Below are 24,854 nucleotides of genomic sequence, written 5' to 3'. Positions count from 1 at the left end.
CAGCAACCAACTTCCTTCCGACACTTCGTTGTTTATTTAATTTCTTATGTATGTATGTAGATATCGGAATTATGTAAATCTTTTTGTTTTCGTTCAGGCTCAATTTGTACACTTTCTTTTTTTTTTGTTTCATTGGGTACTGTCCACGTAACAGCCTTGCTTGCCGTGTAAAACTGTTTTGCTCACCCTCCGCGTGTGCCCGAGCCCGAAGAACCAATGCGCCTTCGAGTTAGACTAGCGATAGAACACGCCACGGAATAAAATATTTGCCGTCAATAATGTGATGAAAGCGCACCCTTTTTTTTTTTGCTTTCTCGACCTGAACTTCCTAGTCTTATCCTTTTTTCTACGCGCGCGAGAGGCAAACTGTTTCCCGCTTGTCACAACATTCGTATTCTCCGACGTTGTTTCCGAAATTTATTTTTCCTTCACTTAGCGGTGGCTCGGTTCTTTCTTTCTTCTGGTTTTTTTTGTTTTGTTCTGTGTGTGTGGAAACGGAAGCGAATTACCTCGATAGTCCTCCGCCCGGTATCCTCTTCCGTTCCGTCTTCAGCTTTCATCAGCAATTCATTGCCAGAAGAGTGATAGAACTCGAAGCACTAGCTGCTAGCTGCATATTAGCTGCTGAACATAGTTCAGACCGAATTTACCGAGTGCTCTTTCTTCAGTTATGGTTATTTATGTATATAAATATACCTAAATTAATTTAATTGAAGCCGCCGAAGAGTTTGACCACTGCCACTGGATAGGTAAATGGCAGGGATCGTAATGGGTGGTAAGTCAGTAAACCTGTCGGAGGAAGAAAAAAAACGAAATGCTAAAAGGCTAACGCAATTTTGACGGGCCAAAATTTTAATCAGAGTAAATTACCCGCCTTCATTTCAGTCTGAGGACTGTTTCACAAGAAACTTTTCCTAGTCACAATATCGAAACCACAGAACGAAACCACAGAGGGCAGAGTAAAAATCTTGTCAAAGCACAAATTAGAAGCACTATTCGAGAATCACCGAGCGACGAGTGTCAGTCGTTAAAAAAATAAACAAATTTGCATTCTAATTATTCCTGAACAAAAAGCCAAAAAAAAAAAAAACACCGTGTGGCACCACTAATATATGGTAGTTACCAGAAATCCGACGAAATGGCATAGCATTTTGACGTGTTTGAGTGAAATGGGAAAAAAAAACCCGGAGCGCACTTGTGGTGAACAGAGGCAGTCAAAAGTTCCCAATAATCGACAAAATACTTTTTCACGTTGGATAACTTGAAAATTATTCAAATTATTTGTTGGCTTGAGAAAACGACAACCGCCAACCGCTTGCAGTGGAACTCAGGACTCACAGCACGAAGGCGAAGCCGAAGGTTTGTCTATTTGTGGCAAACCAGCGGAGTGAACATCATCATCATCATCATCATCGTCGTTTGCCTATCATGCAGGCGCAATAGGATTTTAATTCAAATGTGAATAATTAAATCATATCGTTCCCGATGAGTTTCACTCACACCCATGTTTGTTTGTTCAATCGGAGGAGAAGCCCGAACAGCTTGTATGTTTCAGGAAAACCCCGCTCCCCCCCGCACATCAGCCGGAGTCCTTTGCATGTCTTATCTCTATTATTTTTAACATTTGCAAACATGGTTCGATGTCATGTCCCCAGCTTTCAAGGATCTCTTACTCGAAGGCTGTGTGATGATATAGCCAAGTAAGTAGCAATCGACTTTCTGGTTTTCGGTTTCTGTGTAATAAATGTTCCTAAATGGAAACTATGCGTCACCCCTTTTTCCCCGTAGCTCTCCAGTTCTAGAATAGCTTCTCACTAATTCACTCTTCAGCATCAACTCATTCCTTCCAGATGGAGGAGAAGTCTACTTCTTCCTTCTCCACACACCGGAGTAGGACAGCATTTCATGCATATCACACAAAAGAAAGGAGCTTTACTGCCGCCTCATTCTATACGCAAAAACCACTCGACTGTATCCTTTTTCCACACCCCACTCAGAGTCCTGTGATTGAATGCAGTGAGACATCCCAATCGCAGAGCGCAATAGCACAAAAACGGAACCGAACCGTGCGTCGCCAGCCTCGTATAAATAAAAGAGGAAGCTTCAATATTTAAAATTAAACATTTTCCAATATTAATAAAACTATTCATGCAATATGCGGAAAAGGTCCCGGTTGCTTCCCTCTCCCTGGTTTTGGCTAGCCAATCTAATATCGGTAATGATGATCGTACACATATGTGACCTTCGGCTGGCGGGAGTTTGTAGTAAAAACACGGACACCAGCAGGGGATTTATTGGCTAATGTCGTTGGTTGTAAACTGGAACTCAAAAACTGATGAGATTCAAGCAACGCCGCCTTAACATTTCAATACCACTTTTGTCATAGGATTTATCTTTTGCCTCAAAACAGGCCACAGTTTCAAGTCTGCGAACAGTCAGTAGCCGCTGGGAGCCAAATCTGGCGAATACGGTGGATGGGGGAGCAATTCGAAGTTCAATTCACGTAGTTTTGCCATTGTTTTGATTGACTTGTGACACGGTGCGTTGTCTTGATGAAACAAAATTCAAAAGTCCAATAACGCTATAAAGAATTTACTGTTAATGGTATTTCCCCTCTCAAGATAGTCGATGAATATTACACCACACGCATCCCAATATACCGAGGCCATAATCTTACCAGCCGACAAGCTAACAAGCTTTGGACGAGGTTCACCAGTTGCTGTTCACACTCAGATGACGATCGTTTTGATTTCGGAGTGAAATGATGAATCCATGTTTCATCCATTGTCACATATCGACGCAAAAATTCCGGTTTGTTACGCGTTTAAACACTGCTCAGAATCATCAACACGTTCTCTTTTTTTTTGGTCAACAGTGAGCAAACGCGGCAACCACTTTGAACAGAGCTTTCTCATAGTCGAATGCTCATAAAACCAACACGTTCTTTTGATATCTTTACGATGTCAGCTTCACTTTTCAATCAAACAAACAAACCTGCTTTAGAGAAAAACTTTCGAAAGATCATATTCTTTCTTTGTATTTTGTCAAAAAAAAAACATTTCAAAAATGTTTTGTCAAATTTTCAAGTCAATCGAAGCAGAACTCTTGCTTCTTCGCAGTGTGAGATAAGCAAAGGTAAAGACCCATAACCTCCAGAATTTTGCTCCGATAGGTTTGAAAATTTCACAGAATATTCTTGAAATGTTTTGCTATAAGAAAATATAAAGAAAAAAATTAATGATTCCTCAAAAGTGTTAAACCCTACCCGCCCCTTAAACAGTATCATTTGAATATTTGAAAAATTAAATCCATGGCCATTAGTATTGTGAGCTTTTCAAATGTCCTAATAGTAGCTTTCAAATGAGCGGTGCATAAAAATACACTGGGATTTGTCGGTTACGTCACATATAAGATTACACCTTTCGAACCGAAAATGTTCGACAAAGACCTTTCAAATTTGATTGACATTGCTAGCTTTCAAAAATAAACCTAAACCTGTAAAAATTCGTTCAATGCTTTCTTCGAAAAAATGTGCAGTTAGTCGGTTACGTCACTCATACCATTATATCTTCAGAACCGGAAGTGAAAACCATTTGATTTTCGAGTTTCATCCAAAATTCAATAGTAGCTTTCAAATGAGCCAAGACTTGTAGAAATCTGTTAAGCCATTCGTGAGAAAATTGAGCGGTAAAAACGTTTTGTCGATTACGTCACTTATGTCATTATATCCTCAGAACAGGAAGTGACAACCATTTGATTTTCAAACTTGATCAATGTTCCAATAGTAGCTTCCAAACGAGCCCAAACTTGATGAAATCGGTTTAGCCATCTATGAGAAAAATTGAGCGGTAAGAAAACAACACTTTTTGTCGCTTACGTCACTTATACTATTATATCCAGAACCAGCAGTGACAACCATTGGATACAGTTTGAAGATCAAAGGTTCAATAGTAGCTTTTTAACAAGCTTGAGCTTGTTGAAATCGGTTTAACCATTTTCGAGAATTCCTGAGCGGCGGTAGAAATACAACACGTATGTCGATTACGTCACTTATACCGTTATATCCAGAACCATAAGTGACAGCCACACAGACATTTTCCGAACTCGTCGAGCTAAGTCGAATGATATACTAAGATCTTTTTTACGCGATTTTTTGCGGCAGATTTCCGAAGTTCTGCGGTTTTTTACGCGAATTTTGAAGCGAATTTTCTAAACTATTCGGTTTTCTTGATTTGGTCTTGGTTTATTGTTTTATATATATTGCATTTCTAAGACATTTAGCATCAAAAAATATTTCGATTTCGGAAATACAAAAGTCCCAAAGTCGATTTTATTTCAATTTTTTTCTTTCTCTCTTTCTCTGAACGTTTCATGTATTTTTAAAACATTTGGTATAACAAAAATTTCTTTAGTTTTGCTGTCCCAAAGTCGATTTTATTTTGAAAAAAAAAATTTTTTTTTTAGATTTAGATTCATGCATTTCTAAGACATTTGGCATAAAATAATACTCTTCAATTCTGCGGTTTTTTATGCGGATTTCCTATATTACGCGATGCTATAGTCAAAGTTTTAAAAAAATTGCTTTTGAAACTCAACGTTTCACGCATTTCTAAGTCGTATGGCATAAAAAAAAATTTTCGATTTCGAAAATCAAAATCGGTTTTTTCGAGATTAAACCAGATCTGGGCATTTCATGCATTTCTGAGACATTTGGCATCAACAAAAAATTTTTGAATTTTGCGGTTTTTTCTACGTTGATTTCCAAAGCTAGGCGGTCCTAAAATCGATTTTACACCTGATCTGGACGTGAGATTTGGCATCAAAAAAAATTTTGGCGGGTTTTTAAGCGAATTTCCGAAGATATGCGGTTTGTTTTTTGCGTGTTTTTTTTACACGGTACGTATCCGCCGCGTAAAAACAGACCTCAGTCACTATGGCTCTCCGATCTAACCATTTTGTTACCTTTCTATAGAGAAAGGCAAAAACTGCCAAACTATCCTGTCTTACGTGAAAACAGAGCAATTGAAACGGATGGTCGAAATAGGCAAAACGAAATTCACGATGTGATGTCAAAAGGAAGTAATTATAGTATGAACTTCAACCGGTACGTGCACAGTATCATGCACGTGTTTCGTCATTCCTAGTCAGGTTGACTTCAAGAACATGGAACATCTCCACGGAGAAGGTTTCGGGTTCGAATCCTGCCCCAGGCAATTCTTTTTATCATGTTTTTTTCTCAATATCCTGATCTGTCTCGTGTTGGCAGTGATGAAAAGGTTTCTTTGAAAATCTGCTTATTTTTGAATAGTTATAACTTTTTTGTCTATTATTTTTTCATCTTGACCCACCGTGCAATAAGCTCTATCAGTTGTCAGCTACAAGTGGCATGAGATTTCGGAACCGAAAGTCGAGAGTATGACATTTCAGAAACCAGGAACGTCTACAAAAATACATTTCAACTTGATTGTTGATTCCTTTGCAGCTTACAAGTATGTCGAATTCGGTTGAGTGTCCCCATAAAAAGAATACGTTTGCCCGGTGGATGGAAAAAATTTGCAATTTGGCGGTTACGTCAGTAATGCCATCATATTTCCGGAACCGATAGTATCAACTATTTGATCTTCGTGCTTGATCAATAGCCTAGCAGTCTTCAAAGAAGCTTCAAGTTGACCAAAATGACATTTGTCGGTTACGTCACTGATACCAATGACTGAACAGTCCGCTATCAAACAAGTCTAAGGTTGTCGTAATCGGTTTGTTGGTTATGTCACTTAAATTTTATCAATGACCCAACAGTAGCTTACGAATGAGTCTACGATTGTTGAAATCGGTTTAGCCGCTTCCCAAAAGCTCAGACATTTTCGTCGAGCTGAGTCGAGCATTTTCAAATTTTATCACGTTGGACAGTGATCAGTTTTTGATCCAGAATATTTTGAGTTGTACCAATGATAGCAACATCGTTCTTTCTCCATACCATCGGAAATTTGATCAGCAATTTGTTCCGATGATCGAAACTCGAACATTTCTTCTCGTGTGTTACACGAAAAAGTACCAACGGTTTTGCTCAGTTAGTGGCTTAAAGCTTGCTTCAGATAGAATTGGAACAAAGACAATTGCCTGTATTTCAGTTATTTATTATTGAATTCAAGATCTTTTTTTTTACACAAATGTAGCGTTTTCTTCACACTTTTAAGGAAAAATACGGATAAATTATTCGTCGCGGTTTCGAAGGAATTCTCGAATTTTTCCTGTAACACGTCTCAGTAGGCGGCGCACATCTTATTCCACCAGGTCGTCTGATCTGATTGATGTCTTCGACAACCTTTCCCTTCGCTTTGAGTCTCCTCTTCATGATTGCCCAGTATTTCTCAATGGGGCGGAACTAAGGGCAGTTGGGTGGGTTAAGGTTTTTCGGAATAAACTGGACCCCTCTCTCTGCATACCATTCTTGAACGACTTTTCTGTAATGGCAGCTTGCCAAATCTGGCCAAAACATTACGGGATGGTCGTGGGATCGAATGAACGGCAAAATTCGATAAATTTTCTTGCAAATTTGTCGTCAAAAACAAATTTAAACTTGGCTGGAACATCCCCCCGAGCCGTTGCCAAGTAAAATTTTAGACCTGGGATTTGCCTGAAGTCAGCCTTGACATAGGTTTCCTCGTCCATCAAAAGACACCCGTCGAACTTGGTCAGCACCTTGTCATATATGTAGTTTCCGAGCACGAATTTTGACCACACTTTTCTATTTTATGGTCCGATTTGGCTGTTTGCTAACTCGACAAGTGCACGAGTAGTAGTAGACCTTCCCGGAGTCGTGTTCTCCTCACGGTACTATGGGCAGCACCGAATTTTCTTTCCAAATCACGGTTCGACAGATTAGGATTCCTCTTGATCGTCTTCAAAATCTCACGCAGTTTCCGGTCGACAGTTCCACTCCGACGATTGGCTTGTGGCTTCCGAATCGTCGTCAATGTTTCCTTCTACCGTTTGATAACGCGCCATACGGTATTTCTGGGCAATTTCAGCTGTTTAGCTAGCCTAGATGAAGACCACAATGGATTTTCCAAATAACTGTGCACAATTTTTTCCCTTCTTTCGGCTTCCAAGTTGATTGTCTGCAAAGTACAGTCGATTTGCGGAATGTCAAAAATCATACGTTAAGCTGACAAAATTCCCGACACGTAGGCGCCAAGTACTTCCAAATCCGTCCACCAGGAGCGCCACAATATGAGCCAAAGTTTGTTCCAATTCTAAATGAAGCAAGCTTTATTAGTTGTTATATTCCAAGGACAATCATAAAATAGGTAAAAAAAATTGCACCTCTGTAACCATGGTGAAACTAAAAACAGTCATCCATGGTAAGAGTGTGTAATATATATTCCTACTTTATTCAACTGGTCCGTCTCAACAGCTTGCTTTGTTCGCCATTCGCACCGAATCAATTGCTTAACGTTCAAGTAAAATGCTCTCGAACTTGTTTAACAAATCGGTTCTTTTAGGAACCAAAAAATCGATCCCAAATTACGGGTTGAAAAGATTATTTTCAATGAAATTCCAACGCATTGTTGGTACCTTTGCGCCCAGACCATGTTTTTACTTTCTTACTTACAGTGAAAGTACCGAAATGCAATCGCTGTACTTAAATCTATCCTCTAATTGAAAGAAAACAAACGAAAAATTTTTTTTCCTTCACTCAAGGATCACCATGCGTTGCCTTCGAACCAGTAGTATGTCAAGAAAACCACGCTGCCGATCGACTAATTACTCCGTCCCTTCCAACGTAAGTCTTAATTTTCGTCGCTCTGAATCCAAATTTATTCGCGTCTGTTACGATTACAAACAATGGGCTTGTTCGATGACCAACAACCATTCGCTCCCCGCCCACAACCACGCACCCATTAAATGTGTAAGGTACACAACGCTGGCAAAGGCGCGAAAAAAATGTATGTCTGGCATGAGTTTCCTCTCGCCACGCCACACTCGGGGGTGTTCCTTGCTTCCTTCCGGGAAACCCAACGCGAGGAGCGAGATTAATTAAAACCATTACACATGAACTCATTGCACCCACAATAATCGCGGGACACGATCCGTCCAGTCGGTTACACACAGACACACACACACACGCACACGCCGTGTGGTTTGAACTGGACTATGACGTAACCCCCGGGGGGATTCTATTCTCTCCAAAAAAAAACCACCACCCTCACTTGCGCTACTGGCGGCTATAGTCAACTATTTGACTAGTAATTACCTAACGGTCGGGCAGCCGTCGTGGCCCTTCGTCAAGAACGCAAAACCGCGATTGGTGAATCAATTACTTGATTGTTTTTTGTTTCGTGGCCCCCCACTAGCCCCCACCATCCCCCGGCCAGCGGCGACAACAGTGACGGCAATGAATATCGAGCCCGAATCCCGAATGTGGCCAAGTCAGTCAGGAAAGAAAAGCTTTCTTTCCAGCGTATAATCTGAAGAGCACCAGCCGCCTCCATCGATGATAAAATCGAAGGCTTGTTCGAAATCGCAAGAATAAACAACTCGGCCCCTGGATGGAACACACCCATATCCTTCGTATTTGCAGGAGGACAAGCAGAAACACCGAAATAATTAGAGCTCGATGGAAATGACCGATTGTGGAGGGGGTGGGGAGAATACGAGGCGAAAATTAGACTCATGCACGCAGTTTCTCTATTATGAGGACCGAAAAGCCATGCCCGTCCGATAATAATGTTTCGTCTTCGCTGGCTTTCGATAATAATAGATCAGATAACGGCCAGTTCGATTCGATGCGGTGCCAAAAGTTTTCCTGTTGTGGTGTTTTTTCTTCTTCTTCTTCTTCTTCCCATCATTTCCCCGTTTCTGCTCTGAAAACTATTTGCGAACATATCGAATGGTTTTGTTCTATGCATCCAGTGAACAGCCATCAGTAGGGAAAAAAGTTGATTATGAAATTGAATTAGTTCACTTTTTTCCGTGTTATTCGATCCGGTGGTTCAAATTTTGACGTACACATGTTCATTCCCCGTTAATTGAAGACAAACCGAGCACGAGAAGATTGCGATTGTTTCTTCCGATTCGGGATGATAATTATTTGCAAACATGACGATCGAAGTAGGCGTTGATTGGGAAAGCATTTTTCCTTGGGTCAGATAGCAAACAAGAAAAAAAATGGCGAGCGATGATGGTGATGATGATTGGAAAAGTTTCCACGGCAGTCTACATACTCTCACTTTCATTGCACGCCGGGCCTAATGGGACGTGTTTGGGAATGGAACAGGGAAAACATGGGGCCAAGCTTCCCTCATTATTCGAAGAACTGAGTACGGACACCGGAAAGAATCTTCGGAAACTAGAAATTAGTCGGTGTTGCGAAAATCGACCCGTGCAAGTTGATAACGGGATAGCTGATGAAACAGTCAGAAATTCGATCAGTCTCGAGGCTTCCTTTTTTTTGGCAACTGTTTCTTAGCTGACAGCTTAATGGTAGTAAGTAATTTTGTTCTTATTGCACTCCGTCTTCATGGCACAATGAAATTACCAATTTGTATATTGGTTTCTAATTTAATGGAATATTCTCATCCATTCATCGAGTCATTTTCGTACATCCTCGAAAGCTTGAAAATGTTGCTCAAACTGTACTTGTCCCACAAATGCAAACAAAGGACAACTGTAAGGTACCAGATCTGGGTAATATAACCGGTGCGGTAGAAGTCTTGAATGGGAATGAATATGGTCTAAAATTATCAATCAGTGGTTCGTTCAGTTTGTGTGGAATCCATTTACCAACCTTTTTGAATTTTTCCCGTGACCTTGAGAGTGTTCTCGAAAATGACTTGCCGAGTGACATTGAACTTCTTCGCCGCCATGTGTCGTGTTTGGGTATCATTTTCGTCCAATAATCATCATTTTCAAACTTTTTCAGTCTATATTAGGTCTATTTTAAAACGTTTAAATCAGCGTTTAGTTCGTTGAGATCAGCTAATCAGAAATGGCAGAACCGATTTCCACAGACTTAGATTCGATTGAACGGTGTCATAGTTCCATACAAAGTTCCGGTATTTTATTCGAATCCAACTTCCGGTTCCAGCATTACAGGGTTTACTTTGCTCGAAGATGGCTCAACCGATTTTCACAAACGTAGATTCAAATAAAAGATATTGAAATGCCATGCTTAACTTGATACGACTTCCGGTTGAAAAATAACATGATGATAAAAATTTTGATTTAAAGGATGTGTTTTCATAAATGACCATTTCCCTGGAAATTGTTTATCAATTTCTCTAGTCTTGTTCGAAAATGGTCAAATAATCTCACTTCAATTACATTGGTCCTTAATTTCCAGTTGCGAAAATGCCGGAAATAGTGGATCAATACTCCTAAACGGAGCTCGCTCCGATTTCTCAGAAATGGCTGAGTCGATTTTCATAAATTTAGATTCAAGTGAAAGATACTATGGCCATACACAAAACTGGTGTAAAAAATAACAAAGCGGCGCAGTTTCAAACTTTCAAACCATCAAAGAATGCGTGAAACGGCAAAAATCTTTTAAATTTGGATCAATACTGCGTTCAAATTGGAAAAAAGATTATACTATTCTATGCTCAAATGAACTTACTTGTTATTATTCATGATTTAATGAAAAGTTTTTTCAAGAATTCCTTGAAAATAGGAGTAACATGGAAAATGGCATCATATTACTGAATTTATTTTTTTTCCTTTTGATTAAACAATTAAATCAAAAAAACATCATATACCGCAAATGCTATTTATTTTGTTTGAAATTTGGCATGTTTAACATGAAATATAAGTACACTGAAGTCTTTTTTCTTTGCGGGAGATTCGTACCGCATAAAAAATCGCATAACTTCGTAAACTCTCACTAAACAAATCGAAAAACTAAGGAAAATATTTTTTTGTCGCCAGATGTCTTTCAAATTCATGAAACGTCAAGATCTGGTGTTATCTCGAAACAATTTTTTTTTATAAATATCGACTTTGGGAAATTTTGAAATTTCTGAAAACTAAAAAGAAAATTTGTCAAATGTGGTGTTATCTCACAAAAAAAATCTGCAATCTTCTGACAAAATAAAAATTCTTAAAAATTCATGAGGTCATGATCCGGTGTTATCTCAAAAACTCTTTCTAATCAAAAAATTTTTTTAACGGCAGATGTCTTGAAATGTTTTTTCGAAAAAAAAATTTGAAATATAAAGTTTTTAGATTTCCGAAATCCGAAATTTTGTTTGTATGCCAAATGTTTTAGAAATACGTGAAACATCGAGTTTTGGTGTGAAATCGAAAAAAAGTTGTATTTAAAATTTCGACTTTGGGAAAATTTTGAGATTTCCGAAATCGAGTTTTTGTGCCTAATAATTTATGCGAAATGCATGAAACGTCGAAATCTGGTATTATCTCGACAAAAAAATTCAACTTCGGTAATTTTTGAGGTTTCCGAAATTTTCCAAAACAATAAGGATACAATTCGTTTGCCTCCCGATGTCATCGAAGTTCAAAAAATTTCGAAATCTGGCATTATCGCGAAAATTGAGAATTGGGAAAAATTTTGAGATTCCCGAAATCGAAACATAATTTTATTCATTTTTTTGTGATGCCAAATGTTTTATGAATTCACGAAAAAAATGTCTCCAGATGTCCTCAAGATTTATAAAACGTTATCGCGCAAAAAAAAATTGTTTTTAAAAAATTATCGATTTTGAGGAAAATTTTAAAATTTCCGAATCGATTTTTTTATATGAAATGTTTTTGAAATTCATGAAACATCAAGATCTAGATTATCTCAAAAAACTTCTTTTTTTTTTTTTTTGAAAAAAAATCGATAATTTCCCAAAAAACTAAGGTTAGCAAAATTCATAAAATATTAAGATTTGGCGTTACCGCGAAAAATTTTTTTGAAAAACATCGCCCTGGGGGAAAAATTCGAGATTTCCGAAATCGGAAAAAACGTTTATTTTTTTCTATGCCAAATGTTTTAGGAATTCATGAAACTTGTCCTAATGCCTTCTAATGTTGAAATCTGGCGTTATGCCAAAACAAAAAATGTAGACTTTGGGACTCTGATTTCGAAAAAAAAATGTTTATGCCAAAAGTTTTAGAAGTTCTTGGAACGTCACGGTCTGGTGTCCGACAATGTTCTACAAAAAGGAAAAACTAAGAAACCAAAATGTTGGCGTCAGATGTCTTAAAAATGTGTGGGAAACGTCGAGAACTGGTGGTATCTAAATTTTTTTTAAGAAAATGAAAAATTTTCCCAAATAAACAAAAAAAAATTTGTTGGTCCAAATGTCTGGAAAATTCATTAAACGTCGTGATATGGTGTTATCTTAAGACAAAATTATCAAAAAAATATCGACTTTGGGACTTCTAGAAATTTCAAGATTTTTTTATATGCCTAATGTTTTAAAAAGTTTTTTTTAATAATCGAAAATTTAGGATGAAAGGATAAAAAACTATGGAAAAAAATTTTTGTCGCTAAATGTCTCAAAAATTCATGATACGTCAAGATCTGGTGTTATCTAGGAATTTTTTTTCAGAATACCTACTTTAGGATTTTTAAAAATTTTTAGATTCCCGAAATCGAAACTTGTTTTTTATGTCAAATGTTTTTGAAATTCATGAAACGTCAAGATTTCAAAAAAAATTTCCGATTCAATAAAATTCCGATCAAAAATTTTCTGAACAATGGGAATTTTTTTTTGTCGCCAACTGTTAAAATATCGAGATCTGGTGGCATCTCAAAAACAATTTTTTTTGAATTTTTGCAAATGAATGAAAAACTTACAGAAAAGATAATTTTTTGGAAAAAAAGATACGCTCAAAGACAGGACTCGAACCTGCGTTCTTATGCATTCCTTGCATACGCGTTACCATTTCGCCACCCTAAGCCTTGTATTAGACACAGCTCTGAAACACGACTAGGCATGATAAAGCCGTCTTACGACCGGTACCATACATCCAAACATCTCTGTTCATTAAACACTAGTCTTCTCGCTCTACAACTATTTTCCGCTCAAGCACTGAGTAGGAGAGTGTATTTATAATCGCTTGTCACCTTCTCTACTGGTGCCAGTCGCTGGCCGGATATCGTCAGCGACAGACCCTATGAAGGTTGTATCGATTGTCTGCCCTTTCCTACCAGAAGCAGATTGTTACGGAAAATCAAACCGCAACTGTGTTTAACGATTTATTATTTTTTTAGTTGGTTTGACGTAAAGTCGCCATAACTAAGTTCACTTTTTGCAATGATTGAGTGAAAACATATATTGGAGAAGCCAAATGAATGAAAACCGTACAGAAAAGATGATTTTTTGGTGAAAAGATACGCTCAAAGACAGGACTCGAACCTGCGTTCGTATGCATTCCGTACATACGCGCTACCATTTCGCCACCCTAAACCTTGTGATAGACACAGCTCTAAAACACGACTAGGCATGATAGAACGAACATCGAAATTTTTTTCAAAAAAAGGGAAACGATTTTTTTTGTTGCCAGATGTCTTACGAAAATATGAAACGTTGAGATCTGGTACTCGAAAATGTTCTAAAAACACTAAATGTTGGCGTCAGATGTCTTGAAAATAATGTTAGAAACCTCGAGAAAATGTGTTAGTTCGAGCAAAATTGTATGAAAAATATCGACTTTGGGAAATTTTGATATTTCCGAAATTGAATTTTTTTATGCCAAATGTTTCAGTAATACACGAAACGTCGAGATCTGGTGGTGTTTCAAATTTTTTTTTTGAGAAAAATATAAAATTTTCCGAAAAACAAGGATAAAAATTATGTTGCCAGATGAATTAAAATTTCATGAAACGTCGAGATGAGGTGTCATACCAGAAAAAAATACTCAATTGTGTGTGTAATTGTAAAGAGAAGAAAATCTTAAAATGTCTTTCTCTTAAAGAAGTCTTTTCTAATCGATGAATTCCGAACAATAGCCTAAATATTTGGCTGGAAATTTAGGCGATTGTTTTTATCTCAGTTAGCTACAAGCCGCATTCGGTATATTTTTCTTGCGCCCGGCTAACGTACAAGTATCCAAACTTTATTTGTGTTGCTGTTATTGTGGATTTTTCGTTTTGTTGACCTAGAGGACACAAGGTTAAAGAAACTAGGCAAAATCTCTTGCAATTTTACTAGTGTTTAAAAAAATTATAATATTGAAGAAAAACTTTTGTCTAGAGATGTCTTGAAAATTCATGAAACGTCGAGATCTGATGTTATTTTGGGAAAAAGACACTCGAATTTTCGGTTGAAACCTAAAAATACATATCAAAATCAGCATGAAAATTTCAAAATTCACTTAAAACAACTGCACAACTTTGAAAACCATCTTCAAATCGTAGCACTCATATCCTGAGTGACAACTGAACGGAACACTCGGGCACTCGTTACCCGAAATCGCAAGCGAAATTCATTATTCTTACACTAACAATAGACGCAAGTTTTTTCAAATGTTTCTATACCTCATCAATATCAGATTAGTTTTTAGTTAGTCCTGCAGATGACGAAAATGATTTTTGAGACGTTAACAAATAACAGAAACAAAAGTTTGTTTTACGTTCCTTTATGTTGAACCGCTCCATCAAACTCAACGGCCCTTTTCAGGGCCATCAAAATGGAAAAAAAAAATTTGTCTTTTTTCCTGTAAATACAACTAGAAATATAAGGAAATAAATAGGAATGCTACAAAAATATGTTTCAAATTTTAAGACGATTCCATCATCGATTTTCATTACCCATTTGTCTACACTTGTTAAGCCCCGATCCGGTCATCTTCGGTCATGTTGTCGCAGCAGCCGGTGTCCAGAGCAGTACGGTAGTACGGTAGCGCCTTGAAAGCAATCCATGGTCAATCTACGACAGCTGGTACAATATTCATTTGATGATTGATTAAACCCCCCACATATGGGGACCGCACATTTTACATCGCACACACCGCCGGCCATTGTCACGTGCCACAAAAGTGCATGTGTAGGTACTTTGCTTGCCACTGTCCAAGTTCCGATCAGCAATCAACCGACCCACCGGTGCACTGTTCGATGGACTTCTACTCCTCGGCCCGCTAGAAAATGTATGCATATTCTAATTGATTGGACCATTGTTGTCACCACCCCCTCTCCTCCGGTAACTGTCTGGTGTCGTCACAGATTTCACTCGGAGGCTGTGTTTTGATTGATGTTTGCTAATACGCGAACACAAACATGCTTTCGTTCGCAAATGCACACGTTCTCGTCGTCGGTGGTTTTCACTGACAGATGAAGCCGGATCGAAATTTATTCATATTCCGTCGTTCCGATGGTCGTTTTTCTAATTAATGGGTTATGCAAATCCCGTCACAGGACTTAATCCGACCGGCGGGGAACTCGGCATGATTCAAACACTTAGACAAATTAGACGCGTTCCGTCCGGAACTATCATATTAACAATGTCCATATTTTTTGTGTTTTTTTGTTCACATCGGAAAATTGAAAAATCGAACCAGTTCCATCAATCTCTGCGAGAGACGCCTAATTGCCAGGGTATAATTTTTAATTGAATTTCCTGCTTTTTGCGATGACTTCGCAAAGTTCCTATTGTGCCAACCAAGAAATGATATTTTTTCCGATGGAAACCTAGAGAACAAAAGTTGACCTTTCCTCCTGTTGTAAGTGTGCGTTACGTTTTTTTACATTGATTGCGACAAAAGTTTCCCACCGATGCGATGGGGGGAGGGGGGAAGAAAGTGCTCCGTTTGAAACATTGAAAACATTAACGAGGTAAACAGACCGCCGGCTCCAATAATTGTTATCGCTTAAATTGGGTACTTGTTTTGTTCTGTTTGGCCCGGTCCCAGTTGAGTGTTCATTTGCAATTAAAAGAGGAAGGATTTTAATTAGAAAATCGATTAAACTCCCCCATCGAGCCCATGGTTGTTGGCAACCAAAAACAAAAAAAAAAACAGTGCCGAATCGTCTCCATTCTTGTTGTGGATAGGAAATTATAGCAATGATTATAACCCGATTGGTTCGCCTGTAATTGTGTACGGGTTCTTCCACTGTCTGTACCATCGCTTTACAACAGTCCACTTAGCAGTACCGGCGAAACAAAAAAAAAATAATCCCCAACCTCCCAAGCACGTTAATGAAAGCGATTGATTGAGTTCCTAATGGGATTACGGCCGGCAGGCAGGTTGCAGCTTTTTCCTGGGGACGGCAAAACGGAAGAAGGAACTAAATTTAAATTCAGGTTAGCATATCATTTTTTCGTTCACCGACAGCCTAGATTTTGGGGTGCCAAAAGCTCCTCCACCGACCGACCGATTTGAACCTTCAGCCGACGCACGGTGATCCAAAACTGGAAAAAGACGGTCAAAAGTCTTTTTTGTACGAGGTTAAACTTGAGCATAGTGAAAACCGGATGAAATTTAAGTTATTCCTTCACGAATTTTCGATCTTTTGATCGAACGCTTTTCGTCAAGTTCCGGATAAGTGTTGCATCGCATTTTTCGGACGCTTGAGCCCAATTTTTTTTTAACTCCTTCATGTTCCCAGCTGCCTTACCAGTCTTCTTGAAGACCCTCTTCACGATTGCCAAGTAACGTTCGATGGGTCGAAGCGTAGGGCAATTTGTGGATTGATGTTTTTCTCAACGAAATGTATACCCTTTTCCGCAAGCCATTTGAGAGTGGTGGCATAGTGAGCCGACGCTAAATCCAGCCAATACAGTGGAGGTGTACTATGCTTCTTATACAGAGGTAGCCATCTCTTCTGGAGACACTCAGATCGATGGATTTCTGAATTTATAGTTCCGGTAGTGGAAAAAATGGTTGACGTCAAACCACAGGAACATATTGCTTGCCATACCAGTATCTTTCGACCGAATTTCTCCACTTGAATCTACCTGTCCGAATCGCTCACATCCTCTCCAACGACGACAGTAAAGTGTTCTGGACCTGGAAGGGTTTTTGAGTCCTCCTTTACATAGGTCTCATCGTCCATCAAAACGCATGCATCCGGACACTGCAAAAGAAGCGAATACAATTTCCGTGCCCTTGTTGCTGCTCGCTTCTTCTGTTCTACACTTTGTTTCGAGATTTTCTGCTTCTTGTAGGTCTTCAGGTGATTTCGCCTCTTGATGCGCTGGATCATTCCGACACTTGTTCCTGCTTTTTTAGCCAAATCACGTATTGACATTGATTTGTTCGCATAGCCATGTGTCCAGAACCTTAATTTTTACTTCCTTTTCAATACGCGACATTTTGAAAACGCGCAGAATTTCAATCGCACAAACAAGTAAACAAACAACAAAGCTGACAGCCAAACGCACAGCATACTGTGATCTGTGCATAAAAAACCATCACAAATACATGCGTACAACACAAATTTATCTACCCGATTTCCGAGGAGGAGTGAAACCAGCGACTACCAGTCTGGACGCGCGCTCAAAACGAATAAATAAGCTCGTGCTTGCACGCGCAACTTAAGCAAATTTTTGCGACTTTTATTTTTTTAACTTTTTGACAATTAACAGTATTAGAGAAAATCTAAGTTGAACTCGATGCAATTTTTTTAGACCTTTTCAAAGCTAGTTTTAATTATTGAAAATCCGAATATCTATCAAAAGTTCAACACATATTTAAAAAATGGGAAAATGTTTTCTAAACAAAATATGATAAAGTATTGTAAAAGTACAAACCTTTACGAAGAGATTCCATGTTTAAATGTGTAAAGAAATTGAGTTATTGCGAAGCAACACAATTTTTAAAAATAGAGATGTTGATCGTGCGACGTTCACTGCAAAAGTGAGCTACAGAAATAGCAGACCCGTGACGCCCTCCGTTTCTTAACCCATTCATGGTTTCAGCATGGCCATAGTGAAAATGCTTCACTCAAACAGTACTCAAGATATTTTCATGGGAACATAAATTGGATTAGGAATATATTTTCCTGTAAGTATTGTAAAAGTTTGCTGCATTAAGTTGCATATTTCGCTTTTACTCCAGGTTTCCTAGGTAAAAAAAATACTGTAAAATGATGTATAACTTTTTCCAGAAAATAATAAACCTATGCACTGGGATTTTAAATTTTCACAATTGTTCCGAACAAAGTATGCATAAAAAATAACTCGAAACAAGGTATGATTAGAAAACTAGTTTTGAGGGGGTTGCCATAAGAACGCTTTGTATATTCGAAACGGTGCGACCTAGACTTTTGGTCTATTTGACAAAGTAAAAATTATTTTCAATAGTTCTAAAACTTTGTAGAAGAAAACAATTTTTCTATCTCTTCAGATCTCTGCGAAGCCAAAAAGCTGTACAGACTTTCGGAAGATCGTACCACTCGTGTCGATCCAAAATCTTCCAAAGCAATATTAAACAAGAGACACAAGAGTCAATCACCTTACCGTAGCTCTCTCCGATTGTGTGAGAAGTGAGCATTTTTTTGTGAAAAAAAAAATAAATATTAAAAGTATGGATCATTGCTTTCTACACATCTTGACCATCTTAATGGCAATTTATGGAAACCACGCCAATAGAAGTATTCGTCTTTTGGCAAAAACTTATTAAACACTTAATTTTCAACTTCTTCGTAAGAATTGAAGGGCTGTTCAACCGATGCGTGGCCCATCGATAAAAACAACTGCTAGTCGAAGGGGGCCAAATCTGATGAATACGGAGGGTGGCGTAACAGCTCCCAGTCAAACACTGTGATGTTATCCAGAATCGGCTTTGCTTTGTGTGTAGGTACATTGCCGTGTAACAAAACTACTTTGCCTTGTCTTCTGGCTCATTCTGGTCGGTTTTCGATCCATTCATGGTCCAAATTGATCATTGGTTGCCTGTAGCTATTAATAATAACAGTCACTTTCATTCAATTCATGTGATTGCAGAACCTTATAAAGAAATATAAGAAAAGCAAAAAGAGAGAGAAGCAGCAAACAAGTCATGATAGCTGAAATATCAATTACAAAATAAACATGAATTGTTTCCTCTTTCAGTTTTCATTTTTAATACTTTGGAACTCATTTAATTACATTTCAAGCAGACGAAAATTATCGATTTAAACTTGCTGGTGATGATCAAAAATTCAAATGAGAACCACCCACCTGTATTTATAATTTTAATTCGGAGAGAATATTGGTTATCGAGTCAATGTTCATACCTTAAATGAATGAAAAGGGATATGCTGACATTCAGAGGAAAAAATTTTTCATTTTCATCGAATAATATTCGATTGAAAATTAAATTTTTACCGCACTGTCCCTTATATACTACATCAAAAATAATCGGGATATTAATATGATATCTGAAGACCTCTCAGTTGAATCTAAGATGGTACAGATCGGTTGAGCCATTTTCGAAAGAAGTTACTGACATTTTTTTCACCTTCTTGGTGCTTATCACCCCGTCATTCCGGAACCGGAAGTCGGATCTTAATTAAATTCAGAAACTGCAAAGTGATCAGAAGACCTTTCATTTGAATCTTGTGAAAGTTTGTGAAAATCGGTTCGGCCATCTCCGAGAAAGTTGAATGACATTGAGTTTCTATATGAGAAACGCAAAACAGGGCTGCCGAGTCTCCCTCCCCTACTAGCCACTAAAGGATAACTGGGGTAAATTCAATTCTTATTTCAATACTTAAAAACCGTATTTAATTTCAAATTTTCTGCTTCATTTTATCCCTTGCATTACTATAAAAGGTAGTTGAAAAACATATTCGAGTAAGAATGGGTAATATAATATGACTCGAAATATTGCTGAAAATTCCCTTAGAAAATAGTTGGTTTGGCAAGCAATATGCAGCTAAATCGATTGCAGAAAAGTCTGTGCGAAGCCTAACGGAGTGAGTTAACTAAAAAGTTCGTAGTTTCTTCATGCAGCCTAATTGTGTAGCATTAATTAGTTTTAAGATAACTTATAATGCACAATAGCCATATGGTGAGATATGATTGCATGGAGAAAAAACGAAAAAGTTTTTTTTCGATCCACCAATTTTTTTCGTATTTCGTCTATAAATACTACGCAAAATTCTAGCTCGATTGGTGGAACTATATTTTCGCGACCGAGGCTTAAAGTTTTTATGGGATTCAGTATGGGAAAACTGATTTCTTACAAAAAAAATCGTCTAAAGATCACTATATCACTATACTATTAGATCATGTTTATAAAGAACTTTATAAAGAAAATAGTATTGTATTTACTATATCATCTTTGAAAATTCGATCATTTCAGAATGTTACCAGTATCCAGCTGAAAGTCGTTCTAATAAACAACGCACATTGATGATCGGGACGATTTTCATAAATTTCTGTTACAATGAAAAGTAGAATATGGGTTTAATTTGAGTTCAATTGAATTCCTGCTACTATTTCCGGCAACCGATAAAACGTCCTTCTGTTACCGCTCAATTTACCCGCAGTAGACTAAACCAATAAGAACCGGCTTCGGCTTCTTTGAAAGCTATTATTGTATAATTGATCAAGTTCAAAGATCAAAAGGCTATCACCTCTAGTTCCTTAATTGTATAAGTGACGTAAACGACATTAGCCTACTGTATGCTTTCCCTATTGAAAAGTTACACCGAAACGTCCATTTACGAACTAGACGGAGGCTCGTAAAAAGAGGTAGTTCGTAAAAAAAAGGTTTACGTTATTTGGAATTAACTTTGTAAAAAAAGTTTTGTGTAATGAATGTGGAAACCGCCCATCATATGGCTATTTTCGGAACGGATGCGAAGAGTAAGTGCAGGAAAATGATAATCGGGCTTGTTTCAAAATCCAAGATGGCGTCTTCCGGTTTATTGAGATTGCTTAAAACCACTAACAATATGGGTATTTTCGGGACCGGATTGATGAGTAGATGTCGGGCTCCGAAAATACCCATATTAAAAGCGTTTTCAAGGAATCGTGATATTCCGGCAATCGCCATCTTGAATTTAAGAACCACCTCAATCTACTTTTTAAACCCATCCCAAAAATACTCATATTGTAGTAATTCCCTTGGAATATAAATCATCTTTCGCATGTTGCTTTTGATGGAGCATTATCATCAAAAGCCTCTACAAATATTTGGAGTGTGCGACTCTGTAGCACTTTTCTTGAGATATCCGAAAAAAAACCAACCAAACAAAAATAGTAAGGTTCGTTCACACCAAATCTTCACATTTGTATTTTAACACTCACTTCGTAGGGATATACCCGAAATAAATAAATTTACTGCAATGTTTTTTTTTTGTTTCGAGTTCATTTTGAATCCGTTTTCTTGTGGGAGAGGCAATCTATTTACCAACCAGCAAGGTTGGAGGTACAATTGATTAACCTATCACGCCCTCGTCTATTAATTTGCCGCATTGGCCGTCGTCGTTTTGTTTTATTTAAAAGATATTTTATTCAGGCCTATTTGCGTACAAGCTTTACGTGGCCGATTTAGCTGAGTTTTTAGATAATTTTTTTTTGTATTGGATCTCGTTGTCACCCTTTTTCTAGGGGAAGAGGAGCTTCCATTTTCCTCCTGCGAGGATTGAGGGGCAGTTTGTTCGCGGTTCATCTCGTCATCCATTGCCGTGGTATTGTTGATTTCGTTGCTAGTTGCTGTAGATGCGCCTTGTTGTACATTGTTTGCAGTTGCTGGTTGGTTGGATGGTAAGCTGTTAACTGCAGCTGGTGTACTTTGTTCTGTAGGGGATACGTTGGATGGTTTCGTTGAAGGGGATGCTTCACTGTTGTTGGTGACTGTCACAGGTGTACTGGGGTTGCTTGGGGTTGATGTGAAGGAAGCACCGTTGTCCTTTGGTATAGTTGTCTCCTTGTCCGGTTTATCACATGGCTTACCGTAGTGAACAGCTTTTTGGCAATATTGACATGTGGCCATCTGATTGTCATAGGTAACAAGTGATTTGCACGGGATTCTTGTATCCTGACCGAATATCACATAAGAAGGTATAGCCTTCTTCAAGTGTATGCGTAACAAACGTACGCCATTTAGAATACCGGGGGCAAAATTCTTCCACTTTTCTTTTTCGATAGAGAGAATCTCTCCGTATTGGGACATAGTTGCGCGAATATAAGGATCGGGGACGCTTGAGGGAAGATCATGCACACGCACTTCTATAGCACTATCTTCCATATATACTGGAATGTTGTACTTGATATTTTCATGCTCCACATAGTGCACATTATTATTGTCTTTTGCGAATTGAATTGCATCCAACTCTTTATAAAACTGGTTGTAAAAAGCATTGCTTGTCTTATTCCTTTGAAGTAAATGCATACGTTTAATGTCAAGATGCATTTGCTCCTTAAGCAAACTTTCAAGTTCTCGTATCGAAAGTCGAAGTTTGCACTGCCTGAAGTCAACAACAATTGTATTCTTTCGTATCGGCGGTAGCTTTTGTTCGTTTGGTTCACTCATTTTCGAGGTCGTTCTATTGTTCACTACACAATACTGTACTTGGTTTCTTCCGTCCCGTAAGCGGTTTTGTTTTGGATCCCGTCCCGTCCCGTAAGCGGTTTTGTTTTATCGACAGACTTGGATGAGATGAGAAAGCGAACTGAGTGTCGTCGTATGTCAGTGAAGCTGTATCTTGTTGGTAGACTTTTATTGTATTCAATTTTTAGGTGTTCTTACCAAAATGGGTAGGTGGTTTGGAATTGACTTGGTCTAATCAAACAAAATATTTCACATAGGATCACATAGATGGAGTCCAGACGAAGTGTAATAAATATATTGAATGTTTATATCGTATTAAAAACGAAAATTCGATGCTCTACCTTAAAGACAAATTATTATTTTATTAACAAAAATATTGAGACCTGCCTTCTTTTGTGCAGTACCAATTTGGTTAGGTCGCTCAACCAGAAATTATTTTTTTTTATGTCAAAGTAGGCCATGAACAATTAGCATTAAAAGAACGGTTTGGCAGATGGCTGATTTATGTCCACGTTTTTATTGATTCGAACCACTGTGCGACGCACGGTGAGCTTTCTATCTAGCTTCAGGCGTTTGTAGGTTTTACCGAATCTCCCCCCTTCCGTTTCCAGCAAGAGGTTTTATAATCACATTCAATGGATAATTATGCCTTAACTATCATTAAAATATTCCATTTTGAGGATTCTAATTATCATTATTTCAACATTAAGAATTTTAATGTCGCTCACTCTCGGGCACTCTCTTGGTGCTCCTCGCCTCGCGCGATGGTTGCTTCTTTTGGCCCCCTCCCAAATTCTAGACGGGACGATTTGGTGGGTGGGTGGTTGGTCCCAAAGAAACGCCAAAACCGAATCGGGCAGTCAGCTGCTGCTGCTGCTGGGAGGGAAATTGTTTTTGTTTTTGAACACTTCCCACAAGCGGTACGGAGTATCACTCGGAGTGGCTGTAATAAATTTTAATTCTTTCTCAGTTTCTGATTTTGTGAGTTGTCTAATGGCTGAAGGGGGAGGAGGGTGGTGTATTTTAAGCACTCTCTTCTTGGCTCTGCCCAGGATGGAGAAAAAGGGGTTTTCTTCTCGGGTGTTGTGTTACTGCTTCTTCTTCTTCTTCTTCTTGAAGCCAATGGAAGGAGAAACGGTCCGAAATCAACTTAAATGTATGCAATTGTCTGTTGTTTTCAAGCTTCACAATCTGATGGCCCTACATCACGTAATCGTTTTCCGTAGGGGATGAGCAGTCAGTGTTGCCATTTCTACGGGAAAGGAAATTTCTAAATTTTTATGACGATTTTTAATTTTTTTTCCTTCTGGAATCAATGTGTTCTATTACCCACCTTATCCCACCATTTTCCTCTTCCCTCCCCCTGAAAAAACCCATCATCACAGACTAATGGTGCAAAATGACTAATGACCTACGGTGACACGATGAACGATGAGACATATGCATATTGCCGTCGCGTCCAGCACGGAGGTTATTCAAATTGAATCGCAAACCGCAATGACATCTGCGACCACCTGAGAACGAAGGCAGTGACGTCTGTGTGTGTGTGTGTGTGTTACACATGTTGTAGTCAACCCGCCTCGATGACGGTATCTAGGAAAGACAAAAACAACAAAACGAATGAACGTTGTTAGTTTTCCCTTTTGATTGCGTTTTCAAACCATTTGTTGGTCCCTTTGCTCGTTCCGTGATTTGCTAGATGCTAGTGTTTGCCTGGTTTCAAACTATAGTTTATTAGCGAACCGGCAGATTTGTGCTCGTTTTTTTTTCTACTCTGTTTTCCTTTTTTGCTGCTCTTAATTTTTTCTTTCTTTCTATCTAATAATAGCGACGGGAAAAGCTAGCGTTCTTCTACTGCTGCCAGTTCACTGAACAATACCAAAAAATGATTTTTTTTACCGAATAACCAAGTCTTAACTTACCTGTCAGTGTTAATAATGGTTTCTGATTGTTCAAAATAATAATTATTAATATTTACTTAACAAAAGAGGTTTAGTCTCATTTAGTTTATGATTTGTTTATTTGCTTTTTTTTTTAATTTATTTCACTCACCCACTCACGTTCACCACCTGCCGTTTGTTTTTCTGTTTTAAGTTTTCCCCTCATCCTCTCACATCAGAAAAAAAAACTCCACTAGAATGTAGTCTGAGTCCGTGATGCCAAATATCAAATATCCTCCTAATCCGGAAGAAAAAAGATCGAAGAAAAAAAAATATTTCGCGGGTTTCGCAACCGATATGCAAAACTAAATTTTACCACTACTACCAGTATGTAGCGAAATCGATTGGTGAAAAGCAAACTAACACAAAATTTTGTAGCGATATTTACTATTCTTTACTCTAACCGGTATTCTTTAGTTTTTTTTTTTGCACATAGTCAGATTGAAACAAAAAAAAATTCCAATACATTTAATCAAAATCACACCTTTT

The 24,854-nt window shown here is 38.1% G+C and overlaps 1 protein-coding gene across 14 annotated transcripts in view; it reads left to right on the top strand.

Moving 5' to 3' along the window:
* LOC131431869 (protein abrupt) overlaps positions 1 to 24,854 on the top strand; it is a 202,859-nt gene that overhangs the window by 154,041 nt on the left and 23,964 nt on the right. The window lies entirely within an intron of this gene.

The sequence above is a fragment of the Malaya genurostris genome, chromosome 2 (assembly GCF_030247185.1).
Source record: "Malaya genurostris strain Urasoe2022 chromosome 2, Malgen_1.1, whole genome shotgun sequence".
NCBI classification, from domain to species: domain Eukaryota; kingdom Metazoa; phylum Arthropoda; class Insecta; order Diptera; family Culicidae; genus Malaya; species Malaya genurostris.
Note: the sequence above shows the minus strand (reverse complement) of the source record. Positions and strands in the feature narration are given on the sequence as shown.